The following is a 17,956-nucleotide window of genomic DNA, read 5'->3' as shown; positions in this document are numbered from 1 at the left end:
GCTAGAATGTGGTTTGGGATTGACGATAACAATTTACCCGTAGAATGGGGTATTCAAACCGCTACCGAGTAGATACGGACCGAGAAGCTACGAGTGGAAAATATTTCGTTCAAATAACCCAATTTATCTAGACTCACAACGTGTGGCCAATTGATTGGTTTCAATTTGTTCAAACATTGGTTCAACTAGCTAAATGTATTGAAGGGTTTTTAGTTTCTCCAACTCTATTCTCTCTATTTCCTTGACTCTATTTCGCACCTCTAGATCAAAACTATATTTCTGTATTTAATAATTTATTTTGTGAAATTTTCAAATTCTTGTTGTATTGTTGTAAGTTCGTGTTGTATTGTTTTTCTTCAATAAGTATGATTTTCCTTACCAATATTATAATAAATAATTAATAATAATCATAGGTAGGTATCGTTCATACTCAAACCCATTTTTTAACCCCCGACCCAAAAAGAGGGGTGTTATAAGTTTGACGTGTGTATCTGTGTATCTGTGTGTCTGTGTATCTGTGTATCTGTGTATCTGTCTGTGGCATCGTAGCGCCTAAACGAATGAACCGATTTTAATTTACTTTTTTTTTGTTTGAAAGGTGGCTTGATCGAGAGTGTTCTTAGCTATAATCCAAAAAAATTGGTTCAGCCGTTTAAAAGTTATCAGCTATTTTCTAGTTTTCTTGTAAAAAAGAAGGTTAGATAACCCTTAGGTTCATAATATTCAAGTGTCAATTGACAGATGTCAAGCTGTCAAGATGGACGTTGCCTAGATATACATAATTATTTATTTGAAAATGATTTGTCGGGGGTGTTGAAAATTTTTAATTTACACTTGTATAAAAAATGATAAAGTTTAAATATTGTAAAAGGAAGTGTCAGGGGACACCCGGATTTGAACCGGGGACCTATCGATCTGCAGTCGATTGCTCTGCCACTGAGCTATATCCCCATATGTTGTGTTGCCAAAATATAACAATAAGAAACAAGTATGTGAAATTATTACCTTATTACCACCGCCAAGAGTGCTTCATACAGTCAACCCATGGCGACATCTAAATAATCTATGGACTCACAGGTCTTTGATTATTTTTAACCCTCGACCCAAAAAGAGGGATGTTATAAGTTTGACATGTGTATCTGTGTATCTGTCTGTGGCATCGTAGCTCCTAAACGAATGGACCGATTTTAATTTAGTTTTTTTGTTTGAAAGGTGGCTTGACCGAGAGTGTTCTTAGCTATAATCGAAGAAAATCGGTTTAGCCGTTTGAAAGTTATGAGCTCTTTTTGTGTCGGAGGTTTTAAAATTTTGAGTTATGCTTAGTACTGGATCGGTCGTTCGAATATTATGTGGGTGCTACAACCTTAAAGTCGGGTCGTTCTTAAATACTCACTGAATGCATTTAGGCCGTGCACTAGGGAGATAGCTGATGACATCAAACGCTAAAATTTATTTTCTAGAGGCGCACTAAATAGGTAACGCATTAATTTTACCGCTAAAAGGTCGAGATTACAATAAGCCGATTTAAAAATAAAATAAAAATAGCGAGCAAACAAGCATGCGGGTCACCTGATGTTAAGTGATTATCGCCGCACATTTGCAGTACCTACCAGAGAAACCGAGATGAGTTGCCGGCCTTTCAGGAATTCGTTAGTCCGCCTCTTGTTTGCTTGTTTGTCTTGTTTGGTGGTCCTTTTGTCTGGTTGTTTGTTTGTCGCTTTGTCATGCATAAAAACCTCAATCAACCCGGACGAAGTCGTGGGCATCATCTAGTTAATATATTTGAAGGTTCACGTAAAATGCAAGGAAAGCTAAGTTAAGCTCGTATAACTTAACAAGCCGAATCTGAGTAAAAATTAGCACTATGCTTAAGTAAGCAGAGCTCTCGAACGGATTTTATCTCCACTAATCCCACAGTCTGCCAGTTGAAACACAATTTGTATGCGGAGCCGGGAGCGATGATTTAAAAAACGTGACGCCCGGACGTACAGGGGACTGGGTCTAACTCGCAGCTGGAAGAAATAAGGCAGGTTATACTATGGAAAAATTAAAACATTATCATTTGTCAAAAGTTATGGTCACAATTTTTATTCTCTTAATGTGGCTTGGCTTCCAATTATTCGTTTACTGAAGGTTTTTTATCTGCTTCGCCAGTTCTCCTTGGTGGCTAATAGCCAGCAGCGAGTGTACCAAACAAACACAGTTGACATAATTTGGTTGATCCATCACTTGGGCAACTTTCTTCGTCGTTTGGGGCACTCAAAAAAATATAAGTCGAAAGGAAATAGGCATCTTCTAGAATCTAGGCAAACACGCTATCTTAGGCTGCATCATCATTGTCCAGCAGGTCTGATTGCAGCCAAATAACCCCCTCCCCCCTCATATTTGAATCGTTTTTCTGTTTACGTGTCCATTGATATATTACGCTAATATACCCGAATCAGTTAAGAGAAAACTCTCGCGGAATTATGTAAAATAAAAATTTTAGTACACGCCTAGAAGAAACAAGTTTTATCCAAGGTTCTGCTTATCTGAGTACTAGTAGGTTTAAATAGTTAACAGTAATCCGTACACTAAAGGTTGCCTGTAAGAGTTTGCTGTAGCAATAAGGCCGCCCTTGGACCATCTAGGACAGTTTCTTCTAGTGTTTTCTGTTATGTTTGTGTGTGCAATAAAAGTCTAAAAAGAAATACCAATAAATATTAGCTACCACTGGTCGACCACTTGTAGCGTGCCTTATTTAATGTTTTACGCGCTGATGTATCGAAGCATCGTAGGTTTGTTTACAATAGAATGCAGATCGGCCGTATCCCCTTACGCAGGCTTTTTACTGAGCAGGATCACTCTGAAACGTTCATTGAGATGGAAAGCTGTATTATGCAGCAGATGGGAAACATTACTTTATAATTCTCTCTCTCTTAATATCTGTGCGTCGCATTCTCTCATTTTGAGCCAAAATCCCTTGAGAGTTGAGGTAGTACAGTGTGACGATTGCAATCACCACATTTTGACCGCCACTCTCGCCTTTTTAGAAATGAAATTAATTTTTTTATTACTAGCAGACGCCCACGACTTCGTCCGCGTGGATTTAGGTTTTCAAAATCCTGTGGGAACTCTTTGATTTTCCGGAATAAAAAGTAGCATAATATGCTAATCCAGGATATTATCTATCTACATTCCTCAGCCAAATCCGTCTAGTAGTTTATGAGTGAAGGAGTAGCAAACGTACACACACACACATACACACAAACTTTCGTGTGATAAGAAGATAAGTTAGAAATTAGTGTGATAGTGTAGGACAGCCTCAATGCTCCCTGCGACTCGTTTGATTCCAACTGGCTACCTTTTTCAAGGGTTCTGCCAACGCTGTGCCTTCCAGTAAAAATAAAAAACGAAATCTACTGCTAAGATGCTACTCGCTAGTAAGTGAACAGATGACATCAAACGAGTTGCAGGGAGCCGCTGAATTCAGGCGGCGCAAGACCGTGGCATGTAAAAGTTCTTATAAGAGACCTAATGTCCAGTGGTTTAAGTCTATTGGTTGATAATGATAATAATGGAGTGAAATCGCAGGTATTGGTTAGTTCATAGTTTATGTTAAGTAAGGTGAAGAACTTTCTCCATAACGAATTGGCGAGAAAATTCTCAGTGCTATATCTCGTACCTACGGGTGCGCTGAGCACTGAAACTTTTCACACTTCAACCCCGTTTGGATGTGATGCAGTATCTTTCTTTATAGGTCAATGTGATTTTTTTCCTTCTAGTCCAATACCCAGTAAAAGATTCGTTGCGTAATCCACATTTTTCTCTCAATTTTTAAACTTTACATAATATTATGATTATTACAAAGAAAAATTAATACTTATTATGGTTGTCTATTTCGATGCATGGGTTTTTCAAGCAACCAGTTTATTTAGAATAGAAGCAGGTGTTTTAGACTATCTCTAAACTGAATTCACAGATTTAAAAATTTTATTTATTTTGATCACTGGCTAACTGCTCGAGCTGCCCATGTAAGGTGGTGTAAGGCTAACCTTAACCTTAGCTCGTTCACATAGGCTGCGTAAGCGTCCCGTAAGCGTAGACGTAGCGCGTACCATTGCGTTGTAATGTATGGAGCTCTATGAAACATGGTACACCGATTGCGTAAAGCGTGGACGTATGCGTAACCCTGTATGTTAGGGGTTTACGCAAGTCACTATGCACGTGTCACGTGTACGCAATTGGTGTGAATCGGCCTTTAAATGAATTAGCCACTTCTATCGATTGCGACGGATCAGTTTTAGTTCGACGAAGACATCGTGCTAACAAGTTACGAGTATGTCTTACAGCAGACGAGTTTCAATCGCCCCTTAAGCTGTTATATATTAAGTTTAACCCGTTTCAAACTCAGCAAGGCTAAACACTGAATCAGCATTCTGCGCACCAGAGAATGGGCGAGTCTAGCCGAGATATACAGTTAAATTTAATATTTCTCCGAAGACTTATAGCTACTAGATATTCTTGATTTTTTTTTATAGATTAGCATCTCACTACTGAGTACAGGTCTCCTCTTTGAATGAGAAGAGCCCGCCACGCTGGCCAGCTAGCTGATTCGCTAACTTAGTGTCTAACACTGAATGATAACCACCGAGGTTGATTGGTTCTACATTGCCGCATCATTGGGTGATATGAAAATATTGTTTCGTAGAAAACCTTTAATAGATTAAAAAATTACCTCGGTGACTCATTGTTAGATACTGAGTTAGCGAATCAGCCCGCAGCAAGTGTGCATACACCTTTGAGAATCATTATGGAGAACTCTCAAGCATATAGGTTTCGTCACGATGTTTTCCTTCTCGTTAAGAGGGGTATCTCCGTCACTCGCTTCATACAAACGTAGTTCCAATTTCATTTGAATATTAAGCAACCAAAGTCCATGCAAAGATACATGTACGCATTAATAAAATGCGTACATGTATCTTTGTCCATGTATCATCTTGTATTTTTTTTCAATTGTAGTCAGTTTTGGGGACTAAATAAAAAAAAAACCGCACATATCTCCGAAAATTTAGAGTTTCATACCCGGAATCGAACTCCCGACCTCCGGAGTAGGATGAGGACATCTTAACATGGCTATTACTAACGGTTAACATAGCTATAGACTAGCGCTTGGCTGCAATCAAGCCTGCTAGTAAGACGTGATGATACAGTCTACGATAGATCGTGTTGATGGCCTAGAAGATGATTTTGATTAGAAAATAGGAAGTATATTGAAAGTAGACTATTTATTTTATTTTTTATTTATTTAAACCAAAGTATAGTTTTACATATTGTTTCCACTTGACACCCTGAAACTCTCTTGAGTTTATATGGATGTGCACATTCCTTAAATATATTTATACAAATTGTTAAACAAATCGAAACTGAAGTTGAAATTAAGATGGAAAACTGAAGCCAGGAGGGCATTCCAGATCCTAGCAAATTTAGTATGCTTACGAAAAATAGTAGACTACTTTTGCAATTTTTTTTTTTAAATTAAAACTCTGTGATCATAATGTCGCCACAAACATTTTTGCATTTAACTTTTCACTTCTAGAAACTATAAATCTCTGTTGATTCTTGTACGCTTACAACAATGATTCACTTTAGTCCTTATATGCGGCACATAAGACTCATAATCCCGTAATACGAGATTTTACGAGTATTTGTTATATCCAAAAGATTTTTGAGGCGCGGCGTTGTATGAAATTGGACGTATGTGAAGTGTAAGCTTACAATATGTTCTGTCATTCTTTGTATTTCGTTTTGCATATTGGGATGAGATTGCGCGTTGTGAAAAGCATTTTTCATGTCCATATATTAGAGATTAAAGTTAATATTAAATGTAAAATTATGATATATAGTCGAAAGTGTTCGTAAATTTGCCTTCAAACTACGGAAATATCACACTAATATTATAAAGGAGAAAGTTTGTATGTGTGTATGTGTGTGTGTGTGTGTGTATGTTTGTTACTCCTTCACGCAAAAACTACTGGACGGATTGGGCTGAAATTTGGAATGGAGATAGATAATATCCTGGATTAGCACATAGGCTACTTTTTATCCCGGAAAATCAAAGAGTTCCCACGGGATTTCAAAAAACCTAAATCCACGCGGGCGAAGTCCCGTGCATCGGCTAGTAATATATAAATATCGCTCACCCTACTTTTAAATGTCACTGTTCACACTTAGATGTAATATTATTACATCTAACAGGGTGAACAGTGACATTTAAAAGTAGGGTGAGCGATATTTATGTATTATATTATATTCCGTAGTTTGAAATCAAATTTAGGCCTTACATGAAAACCATTCACTTATTTGAGGTCCTAGTAACTTTTAAAGTTAACGTGGCGTGACCAGTTTATGTGACACTACTTTTTCCCCGCGACTTTTTCTGTGTGATATAATTTATAGCCAATAACACTCAGGGAACTGGAAGCTATTGGTGAAAGAATTCTCTTAATCGAATCATTAGTAACGGAGATAATACTCGTACATCCAGAGTTGCAAACTTTATCTAAGTTATTAAGTTTAGTTCAGACATTTAGTCTGGATGTATTCAGATTTTCTTCAGTCTTTATATGTACATATTATTAGTGTAGATGAGCGATGAGGCAAACCTATTTCATACTTGATTTCATAATGAATTTTTAACCCCCGACCCAAAAAGAGGGGTGTTATAAGTTTGACGTGTGTATCTGTGTATCTGTCTGTGGCATCGTAGCTCCTAAACTATTGAACCGATTTTAATTTAGTTTTTTTTTTTGCTTGAAAGGTGGCTTGATCGAGAGTGTTCTTAGCTATAATCCAAGAAAATCGGTTCAGCCGTTTAAAAGTTATCAGCTCTTTTCTAGTTACTGTAAACTTCACTTGTCGGGGGTGTTATAAATTTTTAATTTACACTTGTTTAAACGTAATTTGATACGTCCATACAAAGACAAATTAACTTAACTGGAGTGTCACGTTTTTCACCATGAAAATTTACATTTAGGGCACAGGGGCCCTACTAATGTGAATAATTTAGGTACTTAATGTAACTCCAATTTTAAATTTTAACCAAGTATACTGCGATTAAATTGGGCAAAACTTAATACGCTAATATTGTAAGCCTATCCCACGCTGGTAAAGTCGGTCGTATTAAATAAAGCTTGTTACAACATAATATCCATATTAAATACGACATTATAACATTTTATGCTCAATTTTATTTTACGATCGACTAATAGACGAATTACATTTTATATGAGCTTTAAAACAACGTTACGGAATGAAATTAATTAAGCTGTGGAGTCAAGAACGCGATAAGAGCTTTAATTTATAATAAAGCTAATTATTATTAATTAAATAGGTTTATTGAGTTTTAAAAATGCAATGGTTTTATATATTTTTACATAACTCTGTGATGGTAGATGATTATGGATACGTATTGCCGGATTGGTGTTGATTATCCTTATAAAAATACAGGCTGGATAACCGAATTTACAATTCTAGTTAACATATTACAACTTTAAGTAATTATGTATAATTTACATAAAAATTCGGGATTATAATTTGGCACATACAACCTTGGGGTAAAGTTTCAAAGTAGAATTAACCTACTTACCTAATTTTGTTTTCGTAGCACGGTTACACAGACTTTAGGTAAATAATAGACAGATAACTTGCGTGCGATAATAATACTGAAGCTTTTATTTACTTTGCAGCCTTAAAAGAATCAGTGCGGCAAGGCGTTCTCGACGCAAAACTTTCAAGAAAGCTCGTACGAAGCTCCTGCGAATAGAACAGCATACTAGTAGGTAGATTAATTCTGCCCATAACTTTACCTCTCACAGCACCACAATCCCATCCTGGCCACAATGCATGTAACTGAGTCTCATTTATATTATTTATCATGGTACGTATTTGTTGTTACATTATAGTATTACCTAATACCTACTAGATGATGTGCGGGACTTCATCGATATAGGTTTTTAAAAATCTCGAAGGATCTCTTTGATTTTCCGATATGAAAAGTCGCTAGTCCGTCTTCAGGATGCAAGCTATCTCAGTGTCAAATAAATGAGTACATGAATTGGTCCACATGGATTAAGGTTTTTAAAAATCCAGTGTTAGTTTTTGATTTTCCGGGACATAAAGTAGCCCATGCCCGTACCAGGGATGTAAGCTAGTTCTGTACCAATTTCCAACCAATTTGTTCAAATGGATAGGCTGTGAAAAGACAGACACAGTTTCGTATTTATTAACCGACTTCAAAAAAAGGAGGAGGTTCTTAATTCGTCGGAATCTTTTTTTTTGATATTAGTACTTATGACCCAGAATCTGTTCCATCTATCTTTTTGCTTTAGTCTGTGTCAGTTATCAGCTTTTTGAAAGAGGTTCGCCTCTTGGGAAAGCCTGAAATAAAACGAGCGTTGTGGTGAACTAATTAAACTGTAATTTTCATGCAAAATTTTGTAACATTCCTTATTAATAATACTCTAGTTGATATTTAAAAAATATTACAATCTTCTCTGATATTATTATTTTGTATATTCTTTTAGATGTCGATTCAGGATCAAAACCCACTCTGGGTTTTGATTCTGAATCGATTCCTCACTCTAGATCATTCTCTACTTGTGTTTCAATCGCAGATCAAACATCGTCCATATGTTTCTTTTTAACAGCTGTTCACAATTGCAGTTTTAACAGCTGTTGACAGTTAGGCAACTTCTAACAACACGTCGAGGCTTTGACATCACTAACAGGCCTGCGACGCCTGTCGCAGGTTTTTTTTTATTTTACGTCACTATAGCCTAGTATTTGACATATCGTCGATTCAGAATTTAACCGAGAGTACTAAAGAAAGCTTAAAATTTTTGGTTTTTTCTTTTTTTTCATGCTTTCCAGGGTTCCGTACTCGAAGGGTGCCAATGGGACCCTTTATTACTAAGCCTCCACTGTCCGTCTGTCTGTCTGTCCATCAGTCCATCTATTCGTAGCGTAAGTACAGTATGCCCACTTTATTTTGAAAAACAATAAACTTTGTTAAATTAAAATAAAAAACTTGATTGCACATTTAAAACAATAAACATTTTCTGTATTCGCCTTTAAAACTTTTAAGTAATTAAAAAGTAATCGTTTTAAATAAAATAACTCCCTCATACCTACCCATTAGGAAGTCACAGCGTGTATCATACGTTATTCATACGAGTACTCTAACAAGACCAAATCCGGAGAGACTTCGCTCGAACAATTTATTTGGGTAGACCTCTAACAGATTAAAATTTGATTGCTAGGCTGTGTCTTCATGAATATTTTAACGGCTGTTCTTAAATTATAATGGAGCTTATGATTTATTTTGTTACTAGCTGATACTTTTTACTAGTTTTTACTAGTTATACTAGTTTTAGTTTTACTAGTTTCGTCGTCAAGATTTAGATTTTTTTTAAATCTCGTTGGATATCTATAATTTTCTGGGGATATCTATACATCAAAAAAGTGAGGGTCTCCAAATTTTTTTTTGCTATTGTATCCAGTGGGATATTTTTTTTATTTTATTTTTTTATTTTTTATTAATAAGGTTCGCTAGCGATTTTTACAAAAATAATCTTAAATTAAATAAAGTTAAATTACATGACGTTGTATGTAAAATCATTTTAAAGCAAACACTACATGCACATTCAGACAAATTAACATGGAACAGTTATATTAATCACATTAGTAAAATGATACAAAAAGTAGCTAAAAACTTTCCGAATTAGTGAAAACATAAAAAAAATTATTCAAGGTGCAATGGTAATTGAATAAATCTAAAACTATAATAAAGTAAAGTTAACCTAGGAGTAAGAATAGTAAAAAAAAAATTTTTTTTAACTATCAAATGAAAGTGGAGAAAATTCTGAATTCATGAATATAAATGTACTACAACATTAAAATATACCCAGCGTCAGAAAAACAATTTTTACTTTAATATTTTTACTTTAATATTTTAGCGTTCGCAGTCAGGTTTTAGTTTTAAACTTTATCTTGTTAAATATGAATCTATTTTAACCAGTTAAAATACTGTGATCTAGTGACAATAAATTCTTCAGGCACCGAGAGTAATAGCGCGGCATAAAATCCTGTTACGTATTCAATTCAGGGTTGTAGTTATGGGATTTTAGAGCATGGGCTTTAGTTATTTTTGTTTGAAAACCACTACTACCTCTACCATTTCTCATGGCCCCCTTCATTCTTGCGGCTATACAATGTGTGATTAGAGCGTTAGCAAAACCTAAGCGCTATTAACTATTATATACTACCTAAATAACCACAATCCAATGCAACACAGTTTTGAAACTTATGCAGTTGTTATCGTACTTTACTGTTAAGGAATTGCAAAGAGTTAAAGATAAAGATTTTTCATTTTTTTATTTTTTACTAGCTGATGCCCGCAGCTTCGCCCGCGTGGATTGGTCAGATCCCCTGCAGCATCAGGATTGAGGAGTTGGAATCCAAATTTTTTATGAAACAATGTCGCAAAGTTCCTCTATCAATTAAAAAAGAAATGACGCAAATCGGTTCAGAAATCTCGGAGATTTCGGTGTACATAGGTAGAAAAACACAACTCCCTTTTTGAAAGTCGGTTAACAAAGTAGCCTATGTTACACCCTGGTCAATCCTCTACTTGTCTGTGAAAATCCCGACAAAATCGGCTCAGCCGTTCCAAAGATTAGCCTTTTCAAACAGACAGACAGACAGACAGACAGACAGACAAAAATTTTAAAAACGTGTGATTCAGTGTTGGTATCGTTCAAATAACGATATGAGCTTAATATGAGGTAGATATTTCGAAATTACAGACAGACACTCCAATTTTATTTATTAGTATAGATTCTTGTAGTTTTAATGATTTAGTATTTTTCAAACCCGCAGTGTAAAGCGTGCAAAACTCGGAGTCAATGCCCCGCCTACGACGCGACACCACCCCGCGGCACTTATTTACGCAGTACGCAACGTTCGTTGACCTGTAGCGTCAACCAGATATTTTATTTGCAACTAAAGGATGCCAACGGCTTTGCCGGATTTCGGTTATATAAAATCCCGTAAGAACTCTTTGATTTTGCGGGATAAAAAGAAGCCTATGTCCTTCCCCGGGATATATTTATTACATGTCTGTACCAAATTTCATTAAAATTGGTTCAGCGGTTGGGCCGGTTGAAAACGTAGCAGACAGACAGGCAGACAGAAACTCCAAGCATAAAAATTTCGGCTTAGGGACAAATGTCCCGATTTCATCGCGTGTTCTAAGCAGCCCTATAACGTAACAGGGATATTTCGCTAGTGAGGATTTTTAGAAGAAAACGACGTGTATTTCCTGTGAAGATAATCGCATGCAAATTTTATGGTTAGTCGCGTTTTTTGCGCGCCAGTGTACACATATAAACAGCAGCATAATTTTATGCAATCTAGTCGTTTTTGGCGTCGAGACAAAGAAGTGTTTGTGTTTTAACGATGCTAATCTTGGTTGGCTTTAATTAGTTTAATCCTTATTATGGAGCAAAAATGCTTTTAGAAATGTAGACTACGAACAGGTCGACTATTTGTTTTAAAGGTTTTTGGGTTCCTTACTTAAAAGGAAAAACCCTTATAGGATCACTTTGTTGTCTGTCTGTCTGTCTACCTGTCTGTCCGTCTGTCGTGTCTGTCAAAAAAACTTATAGGGTACTTCTCGTTGACCTAGAATCATGTTTGGCAGGTAGGTAGGTCTTATCGCACAGGTAAAGGGAAAAATCTGAAAAACGTGAATTTGTGGTTACATCGCAAGAAAAATGAAAATGTGTTATTGAATTCATGAACAAATAATTAGTATTTTCAATTCTCAAAGTAACATAACTATACCAAGTGCGGTATCATATGAAAGGGCTTTACGTGTACATTCTAAAACAGATTTTGAGATTGTTATGCATAATAGTTTTTGATTTATCGTGCAAAATGCCGAAAAAAATAACCGAGTATGGAACCCTCAGTACGCGATCTGACACGCACTTGGCCGGTTTTTATTATTATTATTATAATAAACTCCTAGAAGACACATTGCAGATATCAGATCTATAAAACGCAACTAACTGAAAAATCCTATTACAAAGTATACTTCATTCATGTTATAGCAAATATTAAAGGAAAAGTTGTGTATTAATTTAGTATATTCATAAGTCCTAGTAATAAGCTGTTAACGTATAGTAGTAGTATAAAACAGGGTTTTAAATTAACTTATGATTTAAGTATGACTTTAATTAAGATGGAAGGAAGATATTTTAAACTTCATTGTTTCATGAACAGGGGTTTATTGCGTAACACAATCGCGACTGACTTCGAAAAATTCCAAAAATGTAACGGGGTAGTTAGAATTACATCTCCTCAAAAATTAACTGACATTATTTAGGCTTTTCAATGGTAATTTCTTGGACAACGTCTTACGTTGACGTGACAACGTCTTATAATTCGATAGAGCCGGCTGCACGCACGAAAAAACATGACTCATGCGGCGTTACCTCGCTCCGAGGCGTTCCATGTAAGGCTTGAAGTGTAAGCAAGAGCGCGGAACGAGCGACAAAGAAGCACATCGGCCTTTGTTGTCACGTTCAACTATCGTCAGTAAACCGACTTTACAAAAACCAATTTTTTTGGTTAGGTTACTTTTCGATGGATTCGAAACTAGTCGGATTTAGATACTTCGACAAACCACGTGAGTACAGCTGGTATCATCTATAGGTATTTATAATAGATATCACTTACGATAGTTTAGAATTAACTTTATCAAAATCGGTTCAGCGGATTGACCGTGAAAAGATACCTGACAGACAGACAGATACACGTTTGCATTAAGTAATAATATTAGTATAGTAATATAGTGACTTTACTAATATTGAAGCTACTATATTGAAAGTGCGTTCCGCAACTACCCGCTTGTAATATATATCTAGCGGAAATGTCATCTATTATGAGCTGGTCGCCGTAGTCGCGCCTCATTTGTATGTAAATGAGAGCACACAGCGTCGCCATCTTGCCGTCTTATATCTATTATATTTCTTGGAAGGTCCTTACCTGAGCAATTTTTGGGAATTTTGTTTTTCCGAATAAATTGGCTAAGGTCCTAAAAGAAAATATACCCATCCGATCTCTAAGGTCCGATTCACACTAGAACACGGCAGCGATGGTCCGCGGCAGGCTCGGACGGCTCGGCCGGATATCACGCGCCTAGTTTCCCCTTGACTAGATTAGTTTCTACATTCAGCAAGGAAACTCAAAAATTATTTGATTTGTTATCATAGCACTTTATTATGTCTGAAAAAGAACGCGGTCGGCCGCGTGATCTTTTCGAGCTTTTCAAGTGATACCTACTGGTCTTTTAAGTACTTACACATAGTAGGGTGATAACTATAGCCACTGCCGAAGGATTACCAGAGCAGACTAGTTCATCTGTTTATTGCAAAGTGCTTTCCTGCTAAGTTCTGGTCTCTGGATCGCTCTTATATTATCGGGTCTTACAATCCGAATCTAAGTTCATAGTAGTAGTACCTAAGTATAAGTTTTATTCACTCAGAAACAAGTAGTAGGCAAAGTCAGGTGCTTTCAGTGGTTAAAAATCCATTATTCATATTTCACAGTTCATCAAATATTCAATGAAATACCTACTCAATTAATTAGAAACGCTGAAATATCTGTAGTGCCTCGATTATTAATTGGAAGCCTCTCACTGCGAATGAGACATCCATATTAACATTGATTGAGCATTCCAAGCCATACGAGTGTTTCAGTTACAGTTCAAAAGCCTTGTGGTGCAAGATCCTAGTATCACCAGACGTTACTTATTTTCTGAGAATCTGAATGTCTGTAACAGAGTAGACGTATGCGTATTAGCTAGCTTGTGCCAATGGCCAATTTAAAAATATAAGCTGCTAAAGGTACGTAAAAACATTACTCACTTTTTTTTAGTCTAGGTGATGTGTTTTGTTATTTACTATTAATAATAATTATGTAAATATTACAACTCCGATTATAAGTAAGATACTATCCCATGTTTTCTATTCACGAGCTTTAAAGCGTCTGGTGGAAATAACCGCCAAGGGAAAGTATCTGGCCTTCTGTAAAATAAATATAAAAATCTACACTCCCGACTTTAATAAAAGCAAGTAATGTTTTCACATACTTAGGTACTTTTAGCAGCTGATACCTATAAATTAGCTCACGGCATAAATTAGCAGATATGCGTACATTAATAGTAGGTACACAGAACACTAACACATCACACTCATTTTGTTTCTCAGAAAATAAGTAAGATCTGGTGGCCCCGGAATCTTGCACTATTGGCTATTAAGTTAATTAATATAAAGTGAAGGCAATTTGCAAACTTAATCTCTCTGTAGGTATCAAAATTCGTCAAAATTGACTAAAAGGATTGGCCGTGAGATGATAACAGATAGACAAACAGACGAACAGACAGACAGAAAACAGATATTCGTATTTACACATATGATATAAGTATGGACAACACAACATTTAAAAAGTTCTGAATATTATAAAATAAACAAATTACTAAATAATTCACAATATAATTTTGAAACGTGAATTGTGCATGTTATACTAATTTCATTTGAAATATTGATAGGAATCACTACGATTTAAGAGGGCACTCTCCGTCACTCGTTTCATACAAACGTAGTTCCAATTTCATTTGAATATTAAGCAACCAAAGTCCATGAAATTTTGCAGACATATTCTAGAAACTAATATCTATGTCTGTGGTTTTCCAGATTTCTGTTAAAATATTCTGTTTCAAAGTTACGCGGTCTTAAAAATTTACATAGAAATCTTTGAGCCCCTGTAATTTTAAAACTACACACTTGTAGAAAAATCTAAAACACCACAGGCACAGATATTAGTTTCTAGAATATGTCTGCAAAATTTCATGGACTTTGGTTGCTTAATATTCAAATGAAATTGGAACTACGATTGTATGAAACGAGTGACGGAGAGAGCCCTGTTAATGTAGTGTGTTATAAATTCACGTATAAAATATAGTCAATAAACAACAGGATCGCATTAAGCGGTTTGGTCATTGATGCAAATAAAATGAAAACCGCAAATTGTGAATCACAAAATATATTTTCATTACGCTCATGATTATTTTATAAGCAGTTAAATATTCGATGGTTGTCGATGAACCATTGGGATGCGGATTTTGGGATAATCGGCAAGTATCTCTTGTAATTTTGAAAGTGGGATGCTTTGGTCACCGCAAAAGCCTGAAAAAGTAGTGTGTACCGTACCCACTTACTTTTTATGGCTCGTAATCAGTACCATCCGTACCTCCATTCAAACACTTGAATATCTAATATTATATAAAAGTAAAAGCTGACTGACTGACTGAGTGGTTGACTGACTGATTTATCAAGCTCAAAGTTCTAGACGGATAGGGCTCAAATTTGGCATGCAGATAATATGGATATTTAGGCGCTAGTAACTTTTAACATAAGTATAATTTCCGAGGATAGTTCTTTATTATATTATCTACAGCATTTCTAAAAATTATGAAAATTGAACTACAGTTACGGGGAAAAAAACATTATCGCTTTATGTATGAAAACAACTAGAAGATTCTCATAAGGCCGCAAAAAAAGTTTCGTTTTGTAGCACATCGCACTATCGCAAGTGGTTGCGCAGGCGCAAAACAGCCTTTACCCAGGCTCTCTAGCGCAACTTCACATTTAATTAAACCAAAGATAAACTTGAACTAAGCTGTTCAGCACGTAGCCGGTAAGGTCATTGACCCGCCCCAGGGCATGCCCCGGTTTCCGGTGTGAGCTTCAAAGAACTGTTATTTATGTTGGATGAAAGCGAACCATTACGTCTGACTTGACCTCTTGATTCAACCCTGCGGGCTCTTTATATTTTGTTACTCTGTGCGTTTATTATTAACTTTGTGAATGAACAAGTGAAGTATGTAAAGAATTCAATTAACAAGTGTAAATTAAAAATTTATAACACCCCCGACGATCCAAAGTATCTGAGTTTTCCAAAACATCATTTTCAAATAAATAATTATGTATTTAGGCAACGTCCATCTTGACATTTGTCTATTGACATAATATTATGAACCTAACGGTTATCTAACCTTCTTTTCTACAAGAAAACTAGAAAAGAGCTGATAACTCTTAAACGGCTGAACCAATTTTTTTAGATTATAGCTAAGAACACTCTCGATCAAGCCACCTTTCAAACAAAAAAAAACTAAATTAAAATCGGTTCATTCGTTTAGGCGCTACGATGCCACAGACAGATACACAGATACACAGATACACAGATACACAGATACACAGATACACAGATACACAGATACACAGACACACAGATACACAGATACACACGTCAAACTTATAACACCCCTCTTTTTGGGTCGGGGGTTAAAAAGAGAGACAGTCAGCGCGCCGGACCTTCGTTATTTTATAAAAGCTGAAAGTTTCTCTGCCTACTGCTCCCAAGACAGGGAAGAACGATCAGCAACTAAGAAGTTTGGATTATGGTGGCTTTGGGAGATAACAGGTAATAAAGGTGTAAAAAAACTCACGTCAAAGTATAAAGTCAATTTTTTATGTATTTTCTTTGGAATATTGAAATCAGATATGCATTGCCAGGCACACAGACAGACGCTCAGACACTATTAAAGTTAAAAAGTTTAAGGGAACCACCCTTAAACATAAGGAAACCACCTAAACTATAAGGCAATGGCGACAATACGCCGAGAAACCTTCAGCTTTTATAATACAACAAAAGTCTGGCACGCACTGGCTCTCTCTCTATAGCGCTCTTAGCCCATTACATATAGCAATATAATCATTATCAAGCCATCGCCAGCCATTATTGAGCATGGGTCTCCTCTCAGAATGAAGGAGAAGGCTTTTGGCTATAGTTCAGCACGCTCGCGCTAGACAAGTATGGATTAGCAGACTTCACACACCTTTTTGAACATTATGCAGAACTCTTTGGCATGCAAGTTTCCTCACGATATTTCCCTTCATAGTTAAAGCAAGTGATACATAATCTGGCGTTTAACAACTAGTCAAATCAGTATAATTTTTTCACACGTCAAAACACGCGCTTAGTATGCGAACTTCTATGAAATACTGGTATGTGACGTCACAATGATTTGTTTTCTTAGTTTAATCGATGATTTTAAATGGTTATTGCACTTAAAAGTAACAAAGGACAAAGGACAATTTTACGTATGGAAGACTCTACTTAATAATCACTGAGAAATAAATCATTTTTGACATTTGCCTATGTCAAAAATAATTTACCGTATTGCTCATAGAGGTGCGTGCCCCGAATCAAACCCCCAACTTAATAAAACACAATTTTAGTTTAAAATAGCCCTTTTATAAGGTCATAAGTCATAACTATAGTTCAATGTTCATATAGACAACAATATTGTGTTATTAATATTAATAAGCTTAGAGATATAGTTCACCACATTAATCAACAATAGCTGTTGTTAATTGAAGCTCAAATCGCGTTAATTATAACGCAATGTTATGATTAAGCTCAGCTAAGTTATGTGAGTAAATTACATGGAATAAGTTAGTGCTAACTGTGCCATGAAATCCCTAGTTAGCTGTAGGGTAACCATGAACTACAAACACATTACTCAATACTTACTACTTACTTAAGCATCCTTGTGTGGTCGACATCCAATTTTATTGTATGAAATTTTTTTTTCAGCCTTCCATACAAAGTAGGTACTGTGCCGTTTTACATCTCACCAACTTTGATAGAATTTGAAAGTCGAAGCACAGTAACGTCTATGTAAACTGAACTTAAAAATCCTTGATTAAGGGCCGATTTTTCAAACGCCAAATAACTTTCATCTGAGAATTTGACGTATTGACAGATTTTCTATACAAAAACTGTCAAA

At 35.9% G+C, this 17,956-nt stretch overlaps 1 non-coding gene across 1 annotated transcript; it reads right to left on the bottom strand.

Moving 5' to 3' along the window:
- Nucleotides 1-879: 879 nt before the first annotated feature.
- Trnac-gca lies at nt 880-951 on the bottom strand. The gene has a single exon. It is a non-coding gene; the product is annotated as a tRNA-Cys (tRNA).
- Between the last annotated feature and the right edge of the window lie 17,005 nt (nt 952-17,956).

Source organism: Maniola jurtina, chromosome 20 (assembly GCF_905333055.1).
Source record: "Maniola jurtina chromosome 20, ilManJurt1.1, whole genome shotgun sequence".
Classification (NCBI taxonomy): Eukaryota; Metazoa; Arthropoda; class Insecta; order Lepidoptera; family Nymphalidae; genus Maniola; species Maniola jurtina.
This window is presented reverse-complemented; position numbering and strand designations above follow the sequence as displayed.